General features: G+C 36.3%; 1 protein-coding gene across 1 annotated transcript in view; it reads left to right on the forward strand.

Annotated features, from left to right (window-relative positions):
- Positions 1 to 515: 515 nt before the first annotated feature.
- Positions 516 to 23,247, forward strand: part of PIK3CA (phosphatidylinositol-4,5-bisphosphate 3-kinase catalytic subunit alpha) — an 81,824-nt gene continuing 59,092 nt past the window's right edge. Inside the window, exon 1 of the mRNA XM_077879708.1 lies at positions 516 to 670. The gene's annotated coding sequence lies outside the window, so the exon portion shown is untranslated. The remainder of the gene's footprint in view (positions 671 to 23,247) is intronic.

The raw sequence follows: 23,247 nt of genomic DNA on the forward strand, positions 1-23,247 counted from the left end.
CATTCTCACTGCTGCAAAAGCAGGAGCACAAACACACGCGATCCTCCACCGCCCGGACTTCGGGCGGAAAAGCGAGGCGCAGGCGCACTGGCGCACTGTTACCCGAGTGCCCACTTGCCCCTCCCACTCTCGGCAATTTCACTTCCTGTCCTCTGCGCATCTGCTTCCGGGGTATTGTAGGCTCGGCCCCTCCTCAGCTCTTACCCTCCTCTGCCGGAGGAGGGGGGGGAGCCGAGGGGGTGGGGAAGAGTTCGTTGTTTGTTTACACGATGTGAGCGGAAAAAGAGACCAATAAAGTTTATTCTGGAAACAAAAGGAAAAAAAAAACAGGGTGACAGAGAAAGGAGACGGGGGCGGGGGCGTGTGGCGGGGGCTAGAAAGGAGAGGGAGCTAGAAGGAGAAAGCGGCAGTTCCGGTGCCGCCGCTGCGGCCGCTGAGGTCTTGGGCTGCTGCTGCCGCGGCCGCCGGGGCTGGGGCCGCCGGCGAGGCAGGGCTCGGGCCCGGCCGGGCAGCTCCGGAGCGGCGGGGGAGAGGGGCCGGGAGGCGGGGGCCGCGCCGCCCGCTCTCCTCTCCCTCGGCGCCGCCGCCGCCGCCGCCGCCGCCGCCGCAGCCGCCCGCGGGGCTGGGACCCGATGTGGTTAGAGCCGCGGAGCCTGGAGCAGCCCCGAGCGTGAGTACAGCGCCGAGCGGCCGGGAGCGGGCGCGGCGGGGCTGCGGACCGGGTGGGTGTGGGGGCCTCCCCGGCGCGCCCGCGGTGTTGGGCGGGGGCCACCCTCGGGTCGTCTCCCGGCGTCGGCCCGCCGCGGAGTTCGCCTGCGATCGCCGCTCCCTCTCCCCCGCCTGCCGCTGGCCTCACCCAGATGCAGAGGCGAGGGCTCGCCGCTTACTCTCCTTTTCCCCCTGGCCGCCGCCACGCTTCGGGTTTCCTTCCTTTTCTCATTTTTTTGGGGATGGGGCGGTCTGGAATCCGAGGAAGTGCACCCAGGGCCGCCGCCCCGGTCGCGGTATCTCGGCCCCCCGCGCCCTTGCACGCCCCCCGGGCCCGCGGGGAGCCGGGCTGCCGCGGGCGGCGCGGCACGAGGGACCCCGGTGGAGCCGCGAGCTGCTCGGGAGGGGCTGTCATGCCCCGGGACTCGGCCCCGCCAGCCGGGCGACCCTACCCTGCCTTTGCCTCACGCTGAGTTTAAATCGCCCGGCTGGGGCAGGGAAGGAAAACCGCTCCCCCCCACCCCGCGGTTCTCCTCCCACCCTTCCTCTCGAGCTTGTTTTTTTTTTTTTTTTTTTTTTTTGCTTTTAACCGAGACAATCGGACGTATTGGATCTTTCATTCATAGACCTGAGTGAGACGTTGTCTGGTGATTTGTGTCTTTACTAAGTCTATTATGCGATGCCTTTTTCCTCGCTCCTAAGTGGTTCAGAAAGGTAGGGTACGCCCAGGATCGGACTGTGTAAACACCAGCCGTTCAGCCTGTGTTTTGACCGCGGCTTGAGGGGGGTTTATTTTAGGATGCTAAAGGAAGAGCGGTGATGGTGGCTAGTTCCCAGACTCGGGAATCGAAAGCTGTTTTCTTAGATGTCAGTAACTGGGGGACTGTTTACGTAGTTGCATGAAGGGGTAAGGGAGCGCAACAAGAGGGGGCTTTGTAGAGGACAGCCCGTATAGTCTTTAATGAATTAGAGTTGTGATTTCGTTTTAGAAAAGCTTCCTCATTCCAGCGCCTTTGTGCACGCGTGGGACATGGGTTTGCGAGATGATATTTTGAATCCAGTTTGTGAGGTCTGGGATAACCCCTCGAAAACTTGGGTAGATAGACGAGTAAGCCAAGTCGGGTGATTTCAGTGGCCACATTTGAACCACTGCAGACAGTATTGGTCGCATGTTTTCCTCCTTAGAAAATAGATTCTCAAGCGTATTTGCTTACAAGTTTGCTTTTATACAGGCTTGTGTGATGGGGTTGAGAAACGACCTGACAAATACTTAAGATACCATGTTGCTAGTTTAGTTTGGATAAATCAGAATACTCTATGTCTCTGTTAAGAGGCCCTCAAAGCAACTGCAGTGTAAGAGTTTGTTACTACGTGTATTCAAGTTTTAAGATTTTTTTTTTAAACTAAAGCGTTGAATTCTGGTTGACAGCATAGATTTTTAGCTAAACATCATATATTATGGAAATTTTTGATTATCAGATTAACAGTTCTGCAGTGTCATCAACCAAAATTATCTGAAGAGGGCCCAGTGTGTGTGTGTGTGTGTGTGTGTGTGTGTGTGCGCGCGCGCGCGCGCTTGTTTTTTTTTTTTTTTTTTTTTTAAGTTTTCTCATGTGGTGTTTTGGGATAAAATTAAATAAAATGTCATCCATAACTTTTTTCAAAAGTTTCTTGTGCATTTTCCATCTCTGTAAAATGGAATGCTTTTCTTTGCAAAATAAGTCATTGAAAGAAATGATAGCACATCATAATAGTAATACCTCCATGGACAAAATAGAAAGCAAATGAATATTAATATTCTGTTGACTGTGAGTATAAAGTTTGAAGGCATTTCTGTCAGTTTTAGTTGGAGAATTAAAAATGAGCCACATGTAAATGCAGAACAGTGTTTTTATGTAATTAAAGTTTTTAAGTTTTAAGTAAATTGGATTTAGTATGAAAGAGATGTCGCTCCGTACAGCACTGTACTTGAACTGAAAGATTACTGCATCAGTGTGTGTATTCTCATGGGGCTGGACATATGTAAAAGGGAGACTAAAAGAACAGTGACTGCCTGGCTCTGTGTATGGAACAGTCCTTCTGGAGGCAGAGCTTCCTTCCTCTCAGGATAAGATCCTCTCCATCTCAAATAAGTATTCCCTAAAAAACAACAACAACAAAAACCAACCACCTACATTTATAAATGAAATACTTGTATAAGAAGGTAGATCATAATAATGTTTTTCCTAAAACAGTTTACTTTGTGTGTAGCTTTCTTGTTTGGAGCCCTTTACTGAACAGAGTTTTAACATTTGTTGTTACCATTAAAGGGCATTTGCTCTGTTGATCTGTTTATTTGAAAAGAGCTAACTTAATCCCAGTTGATCTCTTTAGCAACTGGAGTAGCATTAAAAGGATCAGTTCTCTATTTTATTATTTTAATATCTTGAATTCTAGGGTAGGTGTGATTCTTTAAGTAAAATGTGTTCCTTAAGCATCATAAAGATTTCGTCTTTGATAAAAATATGTATGATCTTTAAAATTGCGCAGTTTTAGCTGCATAAATCATGGAATATTGTGGTTTATATTCATTAGCACAGTTATCAAGCTGTTTTCTTAAGTGCGGTCTTGAATTACAGCAATCCTGTAGCCAGGCAGTATTACTATCTCCGAGAAATGACATTTTAATCTAAGGTCATACAAGCATCAGGTGACAGACTCATTGACAAAACCAGTGTTTTCTGATTCCTTTCAGTATATCAAGCTACCTCTAACCTGCTTCATCCTGCTTTTTAATAGATAAAGAAACTAAGGCCTGGAGAAGTTAATTACTTAAGATCACCTTTTCCTTTATTTCCAATAATAAGTATATGTTTTTAATTCCCTATATAGCTTGAACAGTAGTTTTCAATACAGGCTACATATTAGAATCATCTAGTTATCTTTTTAAAAGTACCAGGACCAGGACACATGGGTGGTTCAGTGGTTGAGCGTCTGTCTGCCTTTGGCTCAGGTCATGATCCCGGGGTCCTCAGGTTCCCCACAGGGAGCCTGCTTCTCCCTCTGCCTATGTCTCTGCTTCTTTCTGTGTGTCTCTCATGAATAAATACATAAAAATCTTAAAAAAAAAAAAAAAAAAAAAAGAAGTACCAGGACCAGAGATTGTGATTTAATTGGTCTGAGATGGGGCCCAGACATCTGTGACTTCTTCATTTGTTTTAAAGTTCCTCAGGTAATAGTAATAGACAAGATTATAAAGCCCTTTCTTTCAAGGACATGCATGGTTTGGTCCTTGCTTGTCTCTCTAGATTCATTTCTCCTCCCACAGCTTCTTTGGCCTTTCCCTGATCTCTTGTGCAAATGCTCTTCCTGAAATATTTGCACTCTCTATACCTCTTCCTTAACTCACTGACTCCTACTCGTCTTTCACATCACCTCCTTCAAAAAGTCTAGTCTGGGTAGGTATCACTACTTCCTGTTCCCATAGCATCTTGTATTCCCACTGTCATAGCATTGACTCACTGCATTATAATTGCCTATTTGTCTGTATCCTCCACCAGGATATAAATTCCATGAGAAGGATAGGGAATCTTTCTATTTTATATATAGTTGTATTCTTCTTATTGGCAAGAACAGTAGCCAGTACATAATGGGCCTTATTAACTGAATAAATAAGTATATTGGCAAAAGATTTCTTTACAACATGTAATAATTTACAAACACCAATCAAGTTTTTATTTCTGCCAAATACATTTAATATCTTTGGTCACTAAAAAATGTATATCCCTGAAGTTGCCACACATATAATTTCATTTGGAGACAGTCAAGACATTATAAATTATGTATAAATTATACCAAGCATGACTCAACCCCAAAGACACACACACAAGCAAAAATAAGGATTATTATGCACAGAACTGCACTGGAAATCAGGAGACTTGAATTCAAATATCAGTTTCACCACAAACATTGCATCCTTGGGCAAGTCTCAGTCTTTTCTGGGCCTCTGTTTCCTCATCTGTAACACAGAGAGATTGTACCAGGTGTTCTGCATGGTACCCATGTAGCCTTAAATCTTATGAGTAATAATACAGCTTTGGAATCTGAAGCGCCTTGGTTGAGTACTTGGCTCTTGCAGTTACTGACAGGATTACTTTGGATTGATTTCCTAATCTGCATAATGGGAGTAATTACTATTCAATAGACTCTTGTTGAAATTTTGAATGAAATCTAGATCTAAGAGAGTTTTTGTCCTTGTATCAGGCACTTAATAAATGTTCATTTCCTTTCCCCCTAGGAGGTGTTAGATCTCGTGAGTGGACTTAGATAACAGAAAAACATAGTTTATATAATCCTATTTTCCACTTTGCTAACTGCTAGCACTACAGATGTGACTAGGGACCAAAATCACTGTGACTTTTAGTTTCATTTTCTTAGAATCCCATTGCACTGTCAGACACCCAGGTGTTAGCCTGTTTGGGAAGTAATTGTGCCTAGGAGTTTCAACCATGACACGATATCGATATACCTATAATACATAATATGAAGGAGGAAAGAATCTGGTGACCTTACAGCATCTCCAAAGACAAGTGATATCAGACTTGACCATTCCAAAAGAAGAGGACAAATTAAAACTATAGGTGATTTATAAAAGAAGACTCAAAATTTTGATAAAACCTCAGTTCACCAAAGCTTAAAATTCAGCGATCATTATTTAGTATTTTCTGGGAGATACAGAAAATATACCTCCGGTGAGGACCAAATTCAAAAGGTAAGATTGTTCTTGATGTCAGATTAGCAATTTCAGATATCAACAGACTGAAATTATTGATATTTTTCTTTATTTGGGAGCCATGTGTTTAAATATATAGTTAGCCTTTATTTGGTAGTAGAGAGTAACCTTACGTGTAGTGTAAATAGTACCTCTTTGCTAGAGTTCCTTGATACCAATCTTATTTTTATATAAACCAAATTGGTGTGCCTGAGTTTTCCCTTAAGTTTATATTTAAAGTGAATTTTACTACCAGTCATTTTGGGAAAAAAAAGTACTATAATAAAACTTAAAAACTGTGGGGAGGAGAAACTGAAATATTAGGGCATAAAAAAGAAATGTGAAGCAACACATAGTAAAATCTGAGAATTCAACTTGAAGGCTTGTGATTTCCATCACTGAAAAAGGTTATTAAATTTTAAATATATCAGTAGTGTTTTATAGCTATATGTGTCTTACTCACATTTAATCCTTTATTCTGTGAACTGATTGATCTTGGTTAAGGAACTTTTAAGTGTTCTTTCTCCCTCTTCCCAAATACATAGTTTGAGGAGTTTAAAGTTAAAATCTTCCAATAAAGAATTTACAAGTTTGTAATAAATTTGGTAACTTAGAGCTTTTTCAAGTTTAATATTAAGTTGAAGCTGTTTTTAAGTGTGGATTATAGAGCTCTGATCTAGAGGGCTAAGGGACTAAATTCCAGTCCCAAAATGCTACTTTGTATTTGTGTATGGGGAAGAAGAGGAAGTTTATATCAAATTTTTACCTCTTTTCCTGCATTGATAGGAATTGTATTATGTTGCTTGCTAAGTAACTCGTATAATGAGATAATTTAAGTGATCTCAAATTATATAAAATTATTAAGGAAGAATACACATACTAATCATTATTCTAAGTTTATATCTAATAAAAGAATTTCATATTTAGCTCAATAACTAAGTAGTCATTTCTTCTGTATTACTTAGTAGTTACCTTGATAATTTATCAAAATTGTTGTCATGTAGTAGAAATTAAGTTTTAGTGACATTTGGCATATAATTGCAATTGTTATGGAGTCTTTGTATCAAAACCAGCATTAGCATTTAAAATAAAGGTGAGATTAAAAAATAGTAAGAATCCTTACAGATCATACCTATCTGGTATACTTCAGATTTTAAATATTTGTATAGTGGAAGCCAAAAAAGTCAATGTTGTGATTTGAAAAAAAGCTGCAACAGAATAGAACATCTATTCTGATCATAATTCTCTTGCCAACCTCAATACCTACTCAAGAGTTAGAGTGGAGAGATGCATCTTACAAAGTACTATAGAAAGTTAAAACAATATTATGAAGATAATTTTAAGCATAAATTTTTTAGCAGGAAGAAATCATGTTCATTCTTGTTATCTTCAGCACTTAGCATAGTGCCTAAAAGTAAGTGGCCAATAAGCATTGATATTTTTGCAGCAAAATCATAATTGAGAATCAAAATATTTTTCTTATCTTTTATCAGTTTGTAGCTATATACTTTAAACTACCTGAAAAGTAGGTAAGTTGCTCTGTGCCAGTCTTAGTTGATCATTTATTGAATATAAACTTGAAGTATAGCAGAAACACTTTTCTGTAAGTTGTTAACAAGTTGCATATTTCTCTTGCTTTGGGGGATATTTTTAACAGAGGAGGTTAAGGAGAGACTGTGTGCTATGGTGAAAAGAACACTGAATTAGGAATCTAAAACCTGGGTTCTTTTTTTTTTTTTTTTTTTTTAAGATTTTATTTATTTATTCATGAGAGACACACAGAGAGAAAGAGAGGTAGAGAGACAGGCAGAGGGAGAAGCAGGCCCCATGCAGGGAGCCTGACAGGGGACTCCATCCTGGGTCTCCAGGATCACGCCCTTGGCTGAAGGCGACGCTAAACCGCTGAGCCACCCAGGCTGCCCTAAAATCTGGGTTCTACGTTGAACTATTAACCAACTGTTTAGTTTTAAATCTTAATCTTTTGCCGCTTGTTCCTTTTACCTACACAATTTCTAATGTTCTTTACAGTTCCAAAATTCTGTGAGATTCCTAGTATTTTCAAGTCTATTTCTGATTTCAAGAAAAAGTAAGCCACTCCCTAAAAAGGGAAGGCAGTCTATGCCAGTTTGTTTTGTTTTCAGAAGCTAAAATCTTCTTATCTGCTTGTTTATAAATGTGCACATATTTGAAGGCCCTTGTATGAAAATCTGTGGCATAGACAAACTGGCATCAGAAAAGAATTGGCTAGAAAAGATTCTTTTCTTTCTGACCATCAGTGACTTTGGAAATCAAACTAACTTCAGGCATGGCCATTTTAGTTACTGGCACTCAGGCAGTTGAATGACAGGCATGGAGAGTAGGTCATCCATTGCACACCAGTTGCCAGGGTTATGAAGGCCAGCAAACCTGTCACAGCACCCTTAATAGCCACTGGTCACCATCCTTACTTGTTAAAGACTTCTAGGAAAGTATGTTCCACAGTTTCCTTTGGTGACCCACCCCATGAGATGGTTTTCAGAAACTGTGTTCTAATTTTAGGAATATAATTCCAGGGACACAGTAAGCCTCTTTTTTCCAGATACATCCTTTTTGCGCAGATATAAGGAAAGATAACAAAAATCATCGTTCTTGATTAGAAAGCATTGGTATTTATGCCACTGATTTGTTGTTTCTATAAGTGTTCAAATTACTCACCTATGTGGTTTGAATATTTTTTAACCAGGAAACTGTCCAAAAATTTAGGGTTTTTTTTTTTTTTTGAGATTTTTTTAAAATTTATTTGAGAAAGAGAGAGAGCATGAGCAGTGGGAAGAGGGGCAGAGGGAGAAGCAGACTATCGGCTGAGAAGGGAGTCGGACGTGGGGCTCGATCTTGGGACCTCAAGATCATGACCTGAGTCCAGGGCAGATGTTTAACCGACTGAGCCATCCAGGTGCCCCTATTTAGAGTTATTTTGAGTATATACTCATTTTTAAACAAGCTAAGCATATTTCTGTGGCTTATTTTTCTTTGGGAGGTCATTTTTTTGCAAGTACTTCTCTGATGGACTTATTGCAGGCCTAGACCTAAAAGTACTATTGCATTTAGAAACAATTGACTGCCTCTAGCATAAAAGTGAGTGGACTGTGTGTGTGTGTTTTCCTTAGGAGATTAACTTCTTGGAAAGAGCAAAAATCTTGAAGTTTTTTTGCTAAATAAGCTACTATTCTATGAATATGAATTTATAGAGTACATCATCAAGTATAAAGCATCACTAAATCACTAACGGGAAAAATTGTGTGTGGGGAGGAGTCTGAAATTAGGACTACTAACGTCCAATCTGAAATCAAACCATACTTGACAGTAGGGAAAGGAAAAACTGTGTTTTATACTTCACTTTTTAAATTTATAAATATTAATAGTAATATCATTTTGAAGTTGTTGTCCATTTGAATTATTTCCTTAAAATCTAATGGCTATTATTATTTGCATTTGAGACTCCCATAGGCAGCATCTTAATGTATTTATGAAAGAGATATTCTTTTTCTCTATATGGGAGTTGTAAAGGTTGAACATGACTTTTTCAAAGCAGCTTCTGTACTTGTCTTTATAATAGTAAGTACTCAAAGTACTTTGGAATATTAGTAATTTTATAGTGTGGAGACTGATTGTTTTCTCTTCACTAGAAATGGCCAACTTTCAGTTCTCTTAGTGATATTATGGGGCTCCAGATTTCTTCAAAATCACTGAATAATTTTGACTAATTCTATACAATAAAAAGCAACCTTTTTTATAGCCATGTTATATTCACGGCACTACTAATGTATAGCTAAATGTATCTACTAATGTACAACTACTAAAGAGCATTGCTAAATATATCATGCTATGGTCTTCTTTGTTGAGTATAAATATCATGCATATAAATTAGTATATTTCTCCTACAAATTTTTTTTTAGCAACTAAAATGAAGGTAAGTTATTTGACAGTAGGACAGAATATTTGAAGTTAGTACAGTCTTAAAATAAGCCAAGAAGTGTGCTTAGCTTGTTGAAAAATATAGTCAGTGTACTTAGGCGTCTTTAATTTTCTTTCTCCAAAATATACGTCATAATGGCTAAGAGCATGTGCTCTGGAGCCAGACTATTGAGATTAGTAGTTTTGTAGCTTAGGGCAAGTTATTTAACCTGTCTGGGTTAAACACTCACCGGGTTAATAGACATTTCCTTGTTTGTAAAAGAAGGATGATAACAGTACCTACATCATAATATTGTAATGAGGATTAAATGACTAATACATTAAAGCATTTAGAACAGTGCTTAGCATGTAGTAAGCACTCAACTCCAGGACACCTGGGTGGCTCAGTGGTTGAGTGTCTACCTTCGACTCAGGGCGTGATCCCAGAGTCCCAGGATCCAGTTTGCATCAGGCTCCCCACAGGGAGCCTGCTTCTCCTTCTGCCTATGTTTCTGCCTCTCTCTCTGTGTCTTTCATGAATAAATAAATGAAATCTTAAAAAAAAAATTAGGCTCCTTGAGAGCACAAACTGCGTCATATTCATCAATTTATTTGGGGGCTTTAACATTATGTAGTGAATTGAATTTTGTCCATTCTGAGGGTTTACTAATGGATCCAGTCTCTGGAGAGTGAACAATAAGATTGCCTTCTAACAAGTTTCTTGATTACTGCTTGCTTTTTGTTCTGTTATAACTTTTAAAATTTCTTTCTAGCTCTAGGAAACTGAATTCTGTTTCATACCTACTCCTAAGAGAGGTTAGCATATGGAGATTTAGCTTGTTAGAAATGAGAGATTGATGGATGGAAGATACTAGGTAAATGGATGTACATTTTTCATGTCTAATCTGATCTTCCTTGGATCGATTTTTCCCTGTCAATTCCTGGAATCTCAAAATCCCTGGCAGATATCTTAATATCACTCGGCCATTGAAGCAATACTTGTTTCAAGCTACTAGGCATTTCTTTTCCCTGTCCTCCATGTGCTAAAGACTATGGTTGTGTCATATTGTTGCATAATCCCTGTATTACATGGCTTTTATAGAATTCTCATGTCATGTTTTAAAGCTGCTTATATCTCACACATTATACTTGTTATGAAGCCTTTATTAAATACCATATTTACTCTTTTGTATATCATTTTGTTGCCCAGTTTACACTCATTGGACGTTGTGTAAAACTTACAAGTCATTTATGTGAAAATAAGGAAAGCAACCATGCATTCTGATTTTTCAGTGAGTTATCTCTAATTCTTTGCTTTTTTTTTTTTTTTAAGATTTTATTTATTCATGAGAGACAGAGAGAGGCAGAGACATAGGCAGAGGGAGAAGCAGGCTCCATGCAGGGAGCCCGATGTGGAACTCGATCCCTGGTCTCTAGGATGACACCCTGAGCCAAAGGCAGATGCCCAACCACTGAGCCTTTAATTACTAACTTAACTACACAGCATCATTGATACAAATATTTGTGGTATCATCTTGTTGGCACCTTACATAAATGAGACTGTTAGTTCATATTTAAGTGTTTGGTAAATATTTATGTTTATCTTTTCTCACCTCCTACTTGTTAGCCATTTAGCCTGCTCTTGATGGTCACACACCATAACTTATTCTTCTCAAGTTGGTGATCCCATCACCTGTATCTCTCATATACCAATTGATAGTAACAATAAAATCTATATACTTTTTAAAACTATAATATATCATTATTATTAATTTATATGGATATTTCTTTAGAAAGGATCTATAATTTTAGGACAGTTATGCAAAATTTTCATTATTACTTTTAAAGAATTGAGCATACTTCTAAACATTTTTTTATCCATGTGAAACTATATAGAATTTCATTTCTTTAAGGGGGTGGTATGTGCAGTGAAAAGAAACAAAAACTAAACAAAACATGACAATGGACTGTTCTAGTACTGACCAAGAGTTTATTGCCTTAGTATCTGGTTGCGATTAACCTAGGCATTGAAGTTAAGAATTAACTACTTATTTTAAAATGGCATCATGGAGAGTTATAGCTAACAACCTGTGGGAGAAAAATTTCCTTGATTTTTCTAAATGTACACATAAGTATGTATACTTTGAGTTACCTCAAACCCAAACTTTAATATCATGAATCTGGGAAAGAGGAATATTATGGACTTTGTAAATGTTATCTCCTTTAGTCCTCACAGTAGCAGTTCACACATTAGGAAACTAAAGTTCCACGTCTAATCAGTACAGTGGAGTCTCATCACAATTTACGTGAATTCAGGTATATATACCCAGCCAAAAGTAAAATCATGACAAAAGTAATCATTTAAATATTGCGGTCACATCTCACTACTGAGCTTTTGTTTCAAAATAGACATGAGATTAAAGATGTGAATCTCTATCACCTCAATTGATCTCATTGTGTAGGCATGAACAACTCACAGTGTTGAGTGTGATTCTGTTAGTCAATCATATATAATGTTCATACAGCATAGCTTCTAATGCCAAACCTGTAGTGCTTAACCAAAGAAACAACAATTTTTTCCAGTGCTGGAAGAGAACTGGTGTTTCAGACTAGCTGAGCAATTGTGTTGATTTCCAAAGTGGCCTGCAGATATGGCCACAAGAAACCACCGTCTCTACATGTGCATCCTCTCTGAAACATACATGTACATGCGTAAACCCACACCCTTTTAAATATATATTTTATGTATTGCACATAAAATTTTATTGTGTGTTCTAGATTGCTGTAAGTGTATCTTTATGCAAAATTTTTCTATACAAGGTGTTATACGAAAAATGTGTACATTGTGTTGTTTATGGATGATCTAAGAGATTTTTCAAGGAAAATGTCTACACACCCACAGACTGTGTGTTGTTTGCCACTATATACCCAGGGTGTCGCACATTGCTAAGCACAAAGTTTATTGCATCACAGGGGAAAAAATGTTTAATACTTAACTACTTATTTTTAAAATATAAATATATATGCAGTGATCATATTTTCGCAGCTCAGATTAAGAAGCCTTTGAAAAATTTGCTTCATACCCCAGATGAATTAGTTTTAAGTCATTTTAGAACAGTATGGAAATAGAATATTGGAAATTACAGCTATCTCACAACATCTGGTCCTGATATAATTACTGGACTTAGCATTACTTATGTTTCTTTCCTTTGTCCCATCTCTTCTTTTATATGTATATGGATGGATTTGCTAAAGGGAACTCAACCATACTATGCAGAATTTATTTTATGAAAACTTGGATTAGATTCGCTAACTCTTGCAACTAGAGAAATGAAAAAACTAGGATAGGACATTTAAATAAGGTGACAGATCTACATATTACTCTTACCTCCCTATGTAATATTCATTCCCTTTGTACAAACACCCACTTTTTAAATATCCTATCTAATCTGTGCAGGGAGGTAGAACTTCCCCCTAGAGTTTCCCTGTGCCAGTCTTTCTAGCTAGCCTAGAAAAGAAAGACTACTGGGCCAAGAAGACATGATCTCTCTCACACTGGGAGAGAAGAAAGAATTGGCTCAGTGAAATGGGACATTTGGTTATAATTCCAGATCAGAATAAAAATATCTAACCTGCCTGCTAACCACGTGACACTGAAGAAGCCACTTAGGTTTTATGAGCCCAAAAAGATCACTAGATGGCTAGTAACTAAAAGAGATATTTCCAGGATGCTGTGTTCCAGAAATGAGCTTGTGCAAACTTTAAGAATGTAGGACTCAAATAGCAGCTGTGAATAAAATAGAAATAATAATAATTCAGTAGTACATTAAGTCTGCTTTATGATTATCAAGTATCTAAGAATGCAAAGATGGCTAAATATGAAATTTTATAATGCATAGGTCAATGCATCTGATAAGGAAAATAAACATATCAGCAAACATGGAAAAGACATTAATAATTTCCTTTTATCAATTTAAAAGCCAGGAATGAAGAAAAATTTCCTTAACAAAACATATCAAACTAAAAGCTAAAATAATAATTGACAGTGAAATGCTAGAGAAACAATGACTATTAGAAACTCAGAAACCCATTATCACTACATTATTATATAACATTCTTCAGGAAGTTCTGACCAATATAGTTAAGACATGAATTAGAACCAAGAGGAATAAATATGAAAAAAAACTGCATAATCCCATTTTTGGTATGGTATGATTGCATTCCTGGGAAAACCAAGAATCAACTGAGAAGTTTATTAGAACTAGTAAGAATGTAGAGTAGGTAGATTTAAGACAAATACTTTAAATTCAGTAGTTTGGGGATGCCTGGGTGGCTCAGTGGTTGAGCGCCTGCTTTCGGCTCAGGGTATGATCCTGGGGTCCTGGATCGAGTCCCGCAACAGGCTTCCTGCATGGAGCCTGCTTCTCCTTCTGTCTATGTCTCTGCCTCTCCCTCTATATCTCCCACTAATAAATAAATCTTTAAAAATAAAATAAATTTAGTAGTTTGCCTTTATAACAGAAGTAGTTATTTAGAAAATATGGTAGAAAAATCATAACAATGATGATGGAAAATAAAAAATTATGTTAATAAGAAATGTGGGAGTCATTTCCATGTAAGGAAACCTGAAAACTGAAAAATTCTGGGATAAAGGCAGGGTAGGGTAGGGAGGGTGGTACAGGGGGAAGAATATCATGTGCCTGCGTGGAAAGTCCCAGCTATTACAAATATCCATTTTTCTCAAGTTAACTTACAGGTTTATCATAATTCTGATTTTTAAAAAATGTGTTTGAGGAATTAACAAGATAATTCTTAGTTTTGTCCAAGAGGCTTAAACAGGTAAAGAGAAAAAAGTGAAAAACCAAGAAGAGTGACAAAGAGCTAACCACTATAACCCTATTAGATATCAAAACATACTATAAAACCATAATAAATGAAAGAGTTGGATACTGGCATAGCATTGATAGTAAAATTGATAAAAGGGAATCGAGATCCCAAAAATAGATATTCTAAATATAATGAAGGAATCCTTGGAAACCAGTAGAAAAGGGAAGATAGTGCGTTTTTTTTTGTTTTTTGTTTTTTGTTTTTTTTTTTTTGTTTTGTTTTTTGGAGAGTATTAAATAGTATTCAAAATAAATTTGAATTTTTATTTAATCTTATATACCAAAATAAATTCGAGGTAAATTGAGGAGTTAAATGAAATAGAGTAAATATCCTTATGCTAGTCTCATTTAAGAAAGATATTTATGTGGATGGGGAAATACCATCCAAACTTTAAAGAACTGGAAGGACTCATGAAGGACTCATACATTTGACTCAGAACATTGACATTTATTCTGTCCTTTTCTCCCACCCCCAATCTCCCCAGTTCTAATGAACAAATTAAAGATATGGAGAGCAGGATTAGAAATGTGCAAATATGTAACAGACAGATGTTTATGTATTTGGATCAAACCATTTTATTGGTGGGCTTCATAGAAGGGTTAAAGGGCTGGGAGTCCATTGAGATTCAACGCCCTTGGCCCAGCCAGGATCTCCCCAACTTCACAGTTACAGAAAGTCAAATGTTTATCTTTAAATTTTGAAGTATTTCTGCAAATGCTTTCAAAAGTACCAAATTCAATGAATGAGTAAAGAACTTGAGAAAACAGGTTTATTTTCTAAAGTGAAAATAAAAGCAAATGGGAAAATGTTTCTCCCTGACAGATCATCAAAAAAAGTGAAACTTTAAGATGCAGTGATATATTTTTACTTTTTGAGTTAGCAAGAAATGGTTTTGCTGCTGATGAAAGTGCCATGAAATGGGCTTGTTCATATATTTCTATTGGCAGTCTAAACTGATTGAACTGATTGCTGAATTAGGTCAGCAGTTTTTGTGCCTTTAAAATTAACATTTTGATGCCATAATTTCATTTGCTGTATTATATATGGAAATTTTAAAACAGCTTAAGTATTCTGTAAGTAAACCACTATATATATCTCCCATAGAAATAGGTGGTCATACAACAAACACTATTGTTTATGAAGAATTTACAATAATTTGAGGAAATGTTTTTGAAGTGAAAAAGCAACATAAAAATCATTATACTGTATGAGCACAACTATATAAACCAAAGAAATAAACTAAAATATTCATAGAAAAAAAAAGCCATAAGAGAGAACATCTCAAAAAATGGTAATAATGGTTATGTCAGATGCGTTTTTTCACTGGTTTGTTTTCTTTATTCATCTGTACACCATTGCATTTTAAGTAGGTACAGAGCACAGTCTTATTAGATCTTAATAGACACTTCAGTCAATATTTAAGTGAATGAATTTCTACAGTAAGCATGAATTACTTTTACATTGAAAGAAATATGAATACAATCCACATCTAAGTTAAGAGAAGGAGAAGTGTGGGAAGTGCCCTAGAAAGGAACGTGATTAATAATATCTTACACTTAGATTTCCAGTTTTCACAGTTCTATCTTATAAGATCCTTTTCTGTTAATAATATCATTACTTGCTAAGTTAAGAATTTCTGTAACCTTTACTATATCCTACTTGACCTACCAAATTCAACCAATCACTAAGTCTTAGGTATTTCTTTTTGGAAATGTCTTTTGATTTCATTTTCACCTTTTCTCATAGTCACTGCCTTATTTTAGTTCTTTCCTACCCTGACTAGTCTCTCCACTTTTCTCTCTTTTACTTTCCATGCTGCTGCCAACATTACCAGACATGTAAATAACTAGCAGAATTTCATGAATGTGCTATAATAAATAGATTCTGTGGAAGAGAACAGGGGAGAGATTGACACTGCTTCCACACTGTTGCCAAAATATCACTCATCCTAAAATACAAAATTGATCTGCTTAAAGCTCAGTAACTCCTTGTGGCCTACATTTTGCTTCTCAAGCTTTGAGTATGTAAGAATCATGGGGAAATTTGTTACAATGTAAATTATCCCCCCAAATGTAAATTACTCAGACTCTAGAAAATCATATTCAGTGCATCTACAGGCCTGGGAACATGCATTTTTAACAAGGCTTCCTACTCTTGGTCCTGTACATATGATCCCAGGATGAGATTTTAAGGAACGGTAACCTTGGAATATCATTACTTTACTATCAATCTCATAATTTGGCACCAGCCTACTTTTCTTTTTCTTTTTTTTTTTTTTTTCAGCCTACTTTTCTATATGGAGTTTCTGTACTTTCCCTCACTGAACACCTTGTAATCTAGCCATTGTGAACTCCCTCAAACTAACCTAGGCCTTTCTGGACCTCTGTGCTCATCATGCGTGTTCTGTTTCTGCTGCTCCTACCCAATAACTTGTTGACCTGACACACTATCTTGAGCTTCTGTATTAAGTATTCCTGGAGTCACTCTTCAAGACCAAAGTCAATCCCTCCCTCCTCTGTTTTCTGTAGCCTCTGCTTATACAGCACATACATATGCACTAATTTTGTTTACTTCTTTACACATCTGTCTTCCTCAGTAGGTTATAAGCCTTTTGAGGTCAGGGATTTATTTATCTTGTACCCCTAGCATAAGCCTGGCCCATAATAATCGCTTAACAAATGTGTGTCATATAATTAACAGTCCAATAAAGAAGACTGGAAATGAGTGATTAGTCCCATTTTTCAGTAAGGAAAAGAAGGTCTTAAGAAGTTACATATTTGCTTACAGTTACCCAACTTGTGAGTATAGACTTGAGATTCACACACCCAAGATTCACACACGTGGCTTCTTTTCTGGTTTTGGTCCTCACAGGTAGACTGTCACAGTAAAATTACACACAAACACACCTTTTTAAGCATCTCACTTATCAGTTGATCATGTTTGGGGCGGAAGGTGTTTCATAAACTTTCTCATCACATTCAGTCTTTGTAAAATAAAACCTATTCCTCCAGAGCAAGAACGGATTACTAGATATTAAACTGTTTGTCTCTCAGTTTCACATCCAACCTCCTATGCTCTACTTTGTGATGCTTATTTGTATGCCTTGCAGAAACGTGTTCTGCATATTATAAAAAAAAAAAAACAACAAAACAAAACCATATTATAGTACCTAATGGGTTTCCACAAATGCTGCTTTAATTAAATTCAGCTGACATTTACATATGTAACATTTTATCCTGCAACAACAAAGACAAAAAGCTATGTATGTATTAAATATTCAAGTAGGTTTCCATCATATTTTTTAAAGCTCCATTTTCATAGTTTAAATGTGTTTAGCCTGACTATAGACTAAGACTTAAGACTTCAGTCTTAAGGTGTTGATGGAAATCAACCACCAGCTGCAAAGTTCAGATCCAGTATGCCATAGAATACATGTAGCTATGGCTTGAACCAAATGTTAGCAATGAAATATTTAGTAGCAACTGTTCTTTTAAAAGAAACATTTTAGATAATTAGAGTCATCTTGTAATACCCTTATACCCAGCTGTCAGCTTTTTACTTTTTCTGCCAATATTTCTGGAACTGAAATCAAGAAAATGGAAATTAGGGTACCATACTTTGAAATACATTAAACACTTGAAAAACTGTTATATCTTATAAAGATTTCCAAATAGAGATCCTCAGTTAGTGTCGCAAAGATATTTATAAAAAGCAAATATCTATAATAACACCAATATTAAGCTGAAATATATGCATTGGTAAATAAGAAGAGCATTTGAGAATTTGAAGAATTTGCCTCTATGAACAGCCAGTGAACTTGAAGACTATTAAAGTAAATTTGAGAATTTTAATTTCATTTTGAAATATTGTTTCTTAATTTTGTTACCATGTTTAATCAGCATCTCACTATCCTTCCATTCTCCCTTTTTAGCTTTTGTCATCTTTCTACTTTCAACATACTCAAATCTCCATTTTCTGTCACATCAACTTTCAGTAATAGTCCTGATTCCCCACGATGTTAGACAATGATAATATTACTCCCGTTTTCCTTTCAAGTCTTCTACCCTTTCACCATAAATTATGTGATTTTTACATTGTCAAGTAATGGTAACGCTGATATTTGATACTGTAACCATACTGAAACCTGCTTATGTTTTGACTATAGGTAGATTTTAATAGTTGAAACTGATACTATTTACATTAATATGATTATGTAAAATGTTTCATTCCACAACTAAATAGAACGATAGGATTAGATTTCTTTCTCTGTGTTCAACATCATGAACCATGCAAAGAATATTTTTAGCATTTCAGTCACATGGTTCCTCTTTTCATACACTTTACAAATTGCTCAAATTGTGCTGTTTCATATTTTGAGCATGATTTTATTGTATATTTGAGGGTTTTGTTTTGTTTTGTTTTGTTTTTCCTAAAGTCCTCAATTCCTTTTATCTATTGCTCAGAGCCAGTTGTGTTCTTTGTCCTGAATATTTTTTACTTGGGCTATACAGAGTTCATCTACTAGCTTGGGTTTATTACTTCTTACACTTGATAAAACTTTACTCTAGGATTGCTTTTTCTTGTTATTTATGCTGTTTGGCCACTGGGTCAGTTCTACCATGTCTAGTGTAGTAATCTTCCTCCTTCTTGACCTCCATCTTTGGTTGGATAGAGTAATAAATCAGGTGCCTCAGAATTGGTTCATGGAAGTAAAACCCATGGAAATATCTTTATTTTTTCTTCACACATGATAACTTGCTGAGTATAGAAATCCTGATCAAATTGTTTTCCAACATATTTTAATTGCTGCATAGTTTTTCACTACTAATTATTTTTTAGTTTAATTCCAGTGTAGTTAACATACAGTATTTTATAATTTCAGGTATGCAACCTTCACTACTGTTATTATTGAGGAGAAGACTGTTGCCAGTCAGTTAATTGTTCCTTTACATATTACTGATTCTTCCCCCTATGAAAGCTTTTAGGCTTTTATCTTTTATTGTCTAGTATGGAGGGGTTTTTAAATATTTATTCTGCTCAGTTGTCTCTTTTAGTCTAAACATGTAAGCCTCTCCAGCTCAGATGCTTTTTATTTCTTTAATTTCTTTCTCCATTTTCCTCTTATTTCTTCTGGATTAACAAATATTTGGTTGGACCTCATTGATTCATCTTCTATATCTGTTTACCCCTTATTTTCAATATGCTACTTTTTACTCTGTGTTTTAGCAGGGTTTTTTTTTTTTATTTTGAAAATCCAATAGGTGAAATATTATCATTTACTTTGCTTTTTATTATAAATAAAGATGAGTAATTATCATATGTTTTTTTGGTCACTTACATTTCTTTTTCTATGAACTCTGAGTTCACTTCTTTTTTTATCCATTTTTTACTGGGTCATCCTGTATATACCATAGGGATTTCTCCCATTTTCAGTTATATGAGTAGCAAGTAATTTTTACTAGTTTATCTTTTGAATTTGCCCAAGGTTTTCTCCTACATAAAGGAATTTTTTATTTTTCTGTAGTTGGATTTATTAATCTATTTATGGCATCTTGATTTCACTAAGAAAAGACTTCCTCACATATATGAGAAAAGATCATCTCATGTTTTTTTATAGTACTGCTATGTTTTTTTTTTACATTGTGATTGTTATTCTAAATAGAATTTCTTTGAATGTAAGGTGTAAATAGGGAACCCACTCTTTTTTTTTTTTTTTTCGAGCGTCCAGCCAGTTGTTCCAAATGGTCTTTTCTGTATTGATTGGAAATGACATCCTTTTTATATAATACATTGTGTCTATTTTAAATATTTTGTTTTATTTATCTGACACCATGAGCTATATCTTACCATTGTAATTATTGTGCTTTTATAATATATTTTAATATCTGGTAGGACTAGGCCCTTTCTCTCCCTTCTTTTCCCTCCTCTCCTAACTCCTCCTGGGTTTTCTGCTTTTCTTTCTATTTTTCTTTTTGAACATAAGAATCAGCATAATAAATTCTACACATACAAATCATGCTAGTATTAATTTCTGTTATGTTAAATGTATAGATTATTTCAAGGAGAATTGACATCTTTATGAACTTGAGTCTTCCTATCCAAGAATATGTTTTTCTATTCCTTCAAGTCATTTATGTTACGCAACGACATTTTAAAATTAATCAGTAAAAATTAAACTTTTCTTCCCCTCCAAGTGGCTAGTTACTTCTACCGGGATTGTCTATTAAATAATACATCCTATTACCTGACATAGAGATTCTGATTTTTTTTTTTTCCTATACAAACCGCAGCAACTACTTGGTTTCATTTCTTTACTCAGTTCTGTTCCCTAGATCTGCATCAGCCAATACTATATATATAATTTTTTTAATTGAAGCTTTAATGTCTGTTAAGGCTAGTGTCCCCTCATTATTCTTTTTTCAAACATTCAATAAACTAAAAACTATTATAAAACTTCTTACACTGTATAAAAACTTTCTCTCACACAGACCTGCCTCACTTCAGGTATTAGTTATCTTAAATAAAGTATTAGCTAAGGGAGTCAGTAGTTTGTGAAAACATACACATGCACACTCCACAGTCACATGGCATTAATGATAGAAATACCATTGGTCATTTTAACTTTAGGATATCTGTAACACACATATATAAATTCAATCACTCACACAAAAACATACTTTAGTAAAATATGAATAGAAAGCTATTCCTTGACATATTTTTTTAAAGATTTTATTTATTTATTCATAGAGACAGAGAGGGTGGGGGGCAGAGGCACAGGCAGAGGGAGAAGCAGGCTCCATGCAGGGAGCCTGATATGGGACTCGATCCAGGGTCCCCAGGATCAAACCCCGGGCTGCAGGCAGCGCTAAACCACTGCGCCACCGGGGTTGCCCACCTTGACATATTAAATAATAAATATCCCAAACCAGAAGCTTTAGTCAGGCTTGATAATAAAAGATTCATGCTCTATTCATGTTATGAATAATAAGGAACAATCAATAACTTCTCATTTGTGTTGGTGTCAATACTAATACAGTTAGACAAGGGAAAGAAAATGAGTATAATACAGGAGGAGACAAAGTATTTTATTTGCAAATTTTTGTTTCCATTTTGTATATCATTTTTATCTCGTAAATTCCCAATCATATCCTGCCCTTCAAAAGTGTAGCCAGTGTTAATAGCATGTGATTAATTCTAGAGGGAAAAATAGAAGAGGATAAAGGAATGTATATTTACATATATTTTTAATCCATATTTTTATTTTCTTAGTATAGAATTACAGTCATTTTCAAGTCTATCATTATATTCCCCTTTTAAATTTATATTTAATTTTCATCATTAAAATAATTGCATCTTCTAGTAATGACAGCATGATAAAGTTGGGTGATTTTCCTCCATAGAAAACAGGTACAAGAATGTTAGAGTAACTATAATAATATCAGTGAAGATATATTGTAAAATAAAGAGTGATACTAGAGACACAGAAAGACATTTAATAATTATAAAAGAATGAGTGCAGCAGGAAAGTATAAAATTCTAAGTATATATGGACGTAACAGAGACGCAAAATATATGAACAAAAGGTAGTAAAACTGGAAGGAGAAATAGTCTGTTCAGCATTTAGAGTCGGAGATTTTAGTACCCTTCTCTCAACAGTTGATAGAATAAGTAGGCAGAAAACAAGATAAAGAAGACTTGAGTAAGGCAAGTTGACCTAATTGACATCTACAATAAACTACACTAAACAACACATTCAAAGTGGACTTAAAATATTTATCAAGATGAGCCATATATTGACCTATAAACTAAATATGAGAAAATTGAAATTATGCAGAAATTATTCTGCAACCACAAGGAATTAAATATCAATGCCAAAAATATCAATACAGAAAGAAATAGGGCAGCCTGGGTGTCTCGGCGGTTTAGCACTGCCTTCAGCCCAGGGCTTGATCCTGAAGACCCAGGATCGAGTCCCATGTCAGGCTCCCTGCATGGGGCCTGCTTCTCCCTATGCCTGTGTCTCTGCCTCTCTCTCTCTCTGTCTCTGCCTCTCTGTCTCTCTCCGTGTCTCTCATGAATAAATAAATCTTAAAAAAAATACAGAAAGAAATAAGGAAAATCCTCAAATAGTAGAAAATAATGTATTTCTAAAGTAACCCATAGGTGAAAGAATTCACAGGAGAAATTAAAAAATACTTTAACTGAATGAAAATAATACAACATATGAAAATGTTCAGCATATAGGTAAAGCAGTCTAAGGAAGAAATTTATAGCTTTAAAGACATACTAGAAAAGAAGAAAGGCCTAAAATCAATATATAAGCTGCTGGTTTAAGAAGCTAGAAAAGAAAAAGTAAATTAAACCCAAAGTATATAAAAGAAATAATAAAGATCAGAGTAGAAATCAAGGAAATAGAACATAGAAGGAAAATCAGTGAAATGAAACCTGGTTCTTGGGCAGCCCTGATGGCCCAGCTGTTTGGCGCTGCCTTTGGCCCCAGGGTGCAATCCTGGGGACCCAGGATTGAGTCCCACATCAGGCTCCCTGCATGGAGCCTGCTTCTCCCTCTGCCTGTGTCTCTGCCTCTCTCTCTCTGTCTGTCATGAATGAATAAATAAAATCTTTAAAAAAAAAAAAAAAGAAAAGAAGAAAACCTGGTTCCTTAAAAAAGTTCAATAAAATTGATAACCGCTTTAAATAATGATCAAGGAAAAGGGAGATGCAAATTAATAAGAATGGAAAGTATCAAAGATACTATAGATACATAAAAATGTAATAAAGGAATGTCATGAACAACTTTAACCAATTTGACAACTTAGATGAAGTGGGGGAATTCCTTGAAAAATACAAACGACCAAAATGGACTCAAGAAGAACTAGAAAAGCTGGGGTGCCTGGGTGGCACAGTTGGTTAAGCATGCAGCTCTTGGTTTTGGCTCAGGTCGTGATCTGGGGTTCTGGGATACAGCC

Source organism: Canis aureus, chromosome 31 (genome assembly GCF_053574225.1).
Source record: "Canis aureus isolate CA01 chromosome 31, VMU_Caureus_v.1.0, whole genome shotgun sequence".
NCBI lineage: Eukaryota > Metazoa > Chordata > Mammalia > Carnivora > Canidae > Canis > Canis aureus.